Source organism: Otolemur garnettii, unplaced genomic scaffold, assembly GCF_000181295.1.
Source record: "Otolemur garnettii isolate 467f Iridium unplaced genomic scaffold, OtoGar3 scaffold00173, whole genome shotgun sequence".
Taxonomy (NCBI): domain Eukaryota; kingdom Metazoa; phylum Chordata; class Mammalia; order Primates; family Galagidae; genus Otolemur; species Otolemur garnettii.
This window is the reverse complement of record NW_003852568.1, coordinates 2,268,153-2,274,064: the sequence shown is the minus strand read 5'-3', so window position 1 is coordinate 2,274,064 and position 5,912 is coordinate 2,268,153. Positions and strand designations below refer to the sequence as shown.

The 5,912-nt window shown below is 46.5% G+C and overlaps 1 protein-coding gene across 1 annotated transcript in view; it reads right to left on the bottom strand.

Moving 5' to 3' along the window:
• The window catches only part of MAP3K2 (mitogen-activated protein kinase kinase kinase 2), an 88,558-nt gene extending 85,805 nt beyond the window's left edge, over window positions 1-2,753 (bottom strand). The window contains exon 1 of the mRNA XM_023519387.1: window positions 2,265-2,753. The gene's annotated coding sequence lies outside the window, so the exon portion shown is untranslated. The remainder of the gene's footprint in view (window positions 1-2,264) is intronic.
• Between the last annotated feature and the right edge of the window lie 3,159 nt (window positions 2,754-5,912).

Below are 5,912 nucleotides of genomic sequence, written 5' to 3'. Positions count from 1 at the left end.
ATTCGAACCCGCCACCTTAGGTGTATGTGGCTGGCGCCTTAGCCGCTTGAGCCACAGGCGCCGAGCCATCATTAGCATTTTTTAACAATAAAGTATTTTTAAATTAAGGTATATACTCTTTTAGATATAATGCTATTGCACACTTAGGAGACGTTGGTATTAATACAAACATAACTTTGTATGTACCGGAAATCTAAAAATTAGTGTGCCTCACTTCATTTCCTTTATTGTGGTGTCTAGAAAAGAATCTGCACTATCTCCAAGGTATACCTATACATATAAATATATACAAATTTTAAGAAAAAAAGCTATTAAAATTGTAATACTCAAGTCACATTTGACTTCTGCAATTACAAGAGATACAAGCTATAATATACAAGACAAAAAATGTTAGTGATATATACTGAACATTAAAATTTTAATACAGTTTTTTCCTTTCTGAAAATATGTATAATTTTTGGCACCCTCTGTATGTTTAAAGACAAAGTAAATATGGCAATATATCAATAAATGTTGCATCTGAAGAGTCATCATGTGAGAGTTTACTATTAAAAATTTCGTGTACCCTTGAAATTTTGCTTCCTTATAAAAGGGGGAGGGGGGTGAAGGCTAGAGAGCTCCAATTCTACAAAGGGAAAAAAAATCAACCTGACACCAAAGTTGTAGAAAACACAGAGTGGCAAACAGGACTTCGTTTTAGTATGGCACCCATTAAACATAGTTTACCCCTCTGGTAGCAATAAACTAGAAACAAAAGCTCCATCTAAATCACTGCTTTAAAGATTCAATCTATTATGTAATCCAATTATTTACGATAAGCCTTTAACAGCTAGTTTTCTCCAAACACATGGAGAACATGCCTTCAAAATGCTTCTATAGTGATAACATACTCAACATAATTGAACAAGAGTTAACATATTCTAACTAAACAACAAATCAATCTGTGAATCACTGTTACTAGTCTCTGCTCAGATGTTACAAAGACATTCAGCTACAAATTTTCCTCAACCTGACAATACATTAGCAAAATTACAGAGTACTAAAAGTGGGCAACAATAGATCTCTTAAACATTTCCAACTATATGTGAAATTTCAGCTACTCAAGGAAAGAAAATACACCAGCATTTTCTTCTGCAAAGTGCTCTGGCTCTTTATTTTTTCAATAATCATAGCTTAAAAAAATAATACAGGCCAATACTAAAAATTAGAATATTCAGTTAGCTTATAAACACTGATTAGCAGCACTCCACATAAATGAAAAAATCACGTCATCAAAAGATAACTTTCCACAATATTCTACACATAAATTTTGACATTGAGCTCAGAAATATTGCATAAGACAACGCATAAATTACTAAGTGTGATGACACTGCCACAGACTCCAGCAACAAATTTTGCAATAAGGAAATCTCAAGCAAATAACCCAACTGCAAGTTCCCTGTATGCATCAAGAACAAACTGCAATACCAAAATTGTAACTTTTCAAATAATATGCAGTTTTACCGAATATATTTCTTCTTTTTTGTAAGAGGAGAAATGTTTTCTGTCCACTCCTACTACATAAAGGTACCTGAAGCTATCGTTCATAGATAATTTGTTTAAAGAGCCAAGAAAATGACTTGGCTAGGCTGTAGCAAGACACATCAAACAGCCTATGCTGTTTGGGAAAAGTTAACTGTACTTACTCATGTGTTTAGATTGTACCCCACGAAGAAAGTGTCCAGCTAGTCTCATTTTCCTCACTTATTTTTGCAAGGTGGAGAAATACAGTCCTACAGAAGACATCTGCATATTCGAATCCCGACTTACTAGCGGCATGACCTTGGGCAAACGTCCTAAAAGCTCTGGGAGCCTCAACTTTCCTTGTGTAAAATGGGGAGATAACGTAACCTCCTCTTCTTTGGGCTGGGAAGATGGAATAAGAGACTGCACAACTGCCAGGAAAAGAGTAAAAGCGCAGTAAATCCTAGCTGAATATTCCGTAAAGAGAAAGGGCAGCATTCCTGCCTCGTCCCAAGCACCAGCGGCAACCTTCTTCATAAAATCCCTGCAGAATAGATATCTGACAGCTAACAGAGCCCAGCTGCCTACTTCTCGCCAACCTGAGCTTCAGGACGGGATGCACCCGAGGTCCACCTTCCAGGAGCCGGGCAATAACCTAGCAAAATCCCTGCCTCCGAAGCAGCGCACAGGCCGCCTCCAGCCCCCACCCCGCTCCGGGCCCGCGGCCCCTACCACCCACACCCACACAGACACGCACCTACCGGCTGTTCCACGGGGGACGGAGAGAGCCGCAGGCCTGTGAAGGGGGCGCCGAGCCCGCCCCTCCGCCCCCGCGCGGCCTGTCACCCAGGCCCCCGATCCGGGGAGGCCGCTGGGTCCCTGGGGGCCGGAGGGGCGCGCGAGGAATCAGGCACAGGCCGGGAGGCAGGCCCGTCCCTCCTTCACATGGGGCCCAGGCCGGCCGGGGTGATGGGCGTGTGGACCGTCGCTGCTGGCCGGGTCCTCTTGGCGCCCCTCGGTGCTTCTCGTCGGGGCAGCCCAGAGGCCCGCGGGGAGCTGGACAGGAAAGGAGGAAGCCACGGGCCGGCGCCGCCGAAGACCAGAGAAGGGGCGGGAGCGGCGATTCCACGGATGGGGGAGCCGGGCGTCCGGGTCGTCGTCCTCGTCGCCGCCACGGTGGGCCGTAGGACCCCCGAATGCTGAGCCCCGCGGCCGCACCACCCTCGCCGAGCGCCGCCGCTGAGAGCAGCTCCGCCGCCACTACACACAGACCTGTGACGCTGGGCGTAGCGCGGCTCACGTCACGGCCGCTCGCTCGTGCGCACGCCCCTGCGCCCGCCGGGAACTGAACCCTCCGCGGGAGCGAGCCCGGCCCGGGGAAGCGTGTCGGCGCCTGCGCAGTGGTCCCTGCGCCCACGCACGCGCCCGTCCCCCGCCCTCTGAGGGGCTCGGGGATTCCCGGTCCAGGCTCGGCCTCTGCGCCGGCGCCGCCTCTGAGTCCCGGCAGCCTCGCGGTTCCGAGTGCTCGGCGTTCAAGCCCGTAGGTACTCGCGAGCCTACGGAGTTGCTTAGGGCCCAGAGGGCCGAACAGATACTGGGGAAGCTTTCCCGCTTGGGTTGCGGGCAGAGCCCTAGGGTAGCAGAACAAGGAGAGGCAGCGACGCTGAATCCTTGGCGAGTCTTGTGCAAGGCGAAAAGCCATTTGCCTCTTAGTTTGTGGATCAAGTTTCAGAATATTTTCCTAAAGGATTTTGGAAAGTACTTTAGGTTTGCCACTAGATCTTTAAACGCCGCCAGGCTAAATTTTATTTGTTTTCTCCTACTCTTATCACCATTGATCAGTGGTTGTATACATTGGTTGGTCCGGCAAGTATGACTGTTCAGTTTAACAGATGTGGAGAACTCAGCCGGGACAGGTGAGTTGACACCCAACCCCACAAAGCTACTGGCAGAGTGTAAAACCCCATTCTCTTTCATGAATCCTTCCTGTGCTCCCCTTTGCCCAAAGGATAAAATGCTAATTAATCAGGCTAGCTTGAGAGACCCGCTGTGGTGTAACTTGTAATCCAACATTTTTACCTGGGGCTACTCTGACCCAGGAAACACCCCATTTCTTGTCCTTTCCTTAAATAGCCCTTGCAATTTCCCGTCCCATTTTACCCTATTCAGCGTCTGCTTGGTGTCTGAGTACATTCTGGATCCCACCCCTTTCCTTCGTATTCCAGACCGTATTTAGGCTCCAGCACTTGAAGTGAGACCGATAAGAGCTGCCCTCACGGGGGCCCAGAGGTATGGACCTGCCCTAATTTGGGGGCCCGGTTCCCTACCAGTCAAGGGAGCTGGCGCCTGGGGCACAGGGAATAAGGGAGACGGTGGTGTGTAATATCGAAATATATATGAGGCTCCTTCCAGGAATTTTTATTACAGGCCTATTAGCAAAGTTGTCAAAGACACAGGAACAAGGATGCACACCTTAAAAATACAGAGCTAAATGGAACATCAATTTGCTCTCACTTGTGTCAAAAGTTTAGGACTTTTAAGCTTACATACGCGTAAATCTCAACGTCTTAAGACTTCTTTTGACTCTAAATATAAAAGCAGAGTCTCAGAATCTTGAGAATAGCGTTTAAATCTTAAACTTATACTTTGTTCTCCATAGTTCCTGGCCTGACCACACAGCAGGCATTCAATAACTACTTGTTTGTTTCCTAAGTAATCTAGAGAGAGATTTTTTTCCTCATACCTCTGCTCACTTCTCCATTCTCTTCTCTCACCTACCATACCTGGGGACTTCTTTCACTTCTGGGATCCTTAGAAACACTTCATGTGTATGGATGTTTATAGTAACTATTTTTTTCTTTTTGACATTTTTGTGTGGTGACTTTTCCTCCTGCTTAGTTATTAAATCTTCAGTGTCCTCTGTTTTTTTAGTAGACATGATTATAAATTAGTGATCTTAGGATTTTTTCTTTTTTTTTTTTTTTTGAGACGGAGCCTCAAGCTATCCCCCTGGGTAGAGTGCCATGGCATCACAGCTCACAGCAACCTCCAACTTCTGGGCTCAAGCAAGTCTCCTGCCTCAGCCTCCCAAGTAGCTGGGACCACAGGCCCCCGCCACAACGCCTGGCCATTTTTTGGTTGCAGCCACCATCGTTGTTTGGCAGCCGGGCTGGGGATTTGAACCCGCCACCTTAGGTGTATGTGGCTGGCGCCTTAGCTGCTTGAGCAACAGGTGCCAAGCCAGGATTTTTTCTTGATGAAAGTATCATTCAGTGAATATATTTGCCTTCCACTGTGCCTGGGATTGCAGTAATAAAATGACATTCCCACAGGAGCTCAGAATCTTGTGAGGAGGGCAAACAAGGAAACAGGCAGTTACAGCACAGAGGGATTTTCACCATAACAGGAATGTGTATCACATGCCACATCAGTGGAGAGGAAGATTATCGCAGGTGTGTCTGGGGAAGTGAGAGATGACTTCAGAAAGAAGGCATGGTGTCTTCCTTCTCTATTGCTGCATGAGAACCAGACTTAGTGACTTATAACAGTGCCAATTCTATAGATGAGAAATTTGTACAGGGGCAAGACTGGAATCTATACTCGGTATCACAAGGCTGAAATCCAGGCATCAGTTAGAGGCCCTAAGAAAGATCCATTTCCAAGCTTACTGTTACTGTTGCAGAATTTGATTCCTTGTAGTTATAGGATTGAGGTCCCAATCTCTTAAGTGTGCTTTAGGCTTGAAAAGGGGGGCCACTCACATTCCTTGCCACATGAGTCCCCCTACCCTTAAAGCTTGCAACAGAGAATTTCATGCATGTCAAGCCCCCCCCAACATAAAATCTCTGTCTTATTTTGTTTTTTTTTTTTTTTTTTTTTTTTAGAGACAGAGTCTCATTTTGTTGCCCTCAGTAAAGTGCTTTGGCATCACAGCCCACAGCAACCTCCAGCTCTTGGGCTTAGGCGATTATCTTCCCTCAGCCTCCCTAGTAGCTGGGACTACAGGTGCCTGCCACAATGCCCGGCTATTGTTGTTATTGCAGTTTGGCTGGGGCCAGGTTCGAAACCGCCAACCTCGTTATATTGGGCTGGCACCCTACTCACTGAGCCACAGGCGCTGCCCACTTATTTTGCTTTTTGCTACCAACCAGAGAAAAACTCTCTGATTTTAAAGAGTTAATATAATTAGATCAGGCACACGCCCCCAAATCTATTCCCAACGTCAACGTGTCATGTAGCATAACCTAATCACAGAAGTAAAATCCATTATATTCACAATGTCAAGGGTTATGTAGGCTGTGTATACTTGTGGGCAAGGATCTTCAGGGATGTCTTTGAATCCTGCCTGCCATGCATCATGAGCTGAAACTTGGATGGGGTAGATAATTTCTGGGAAAAGTAAGGATGGA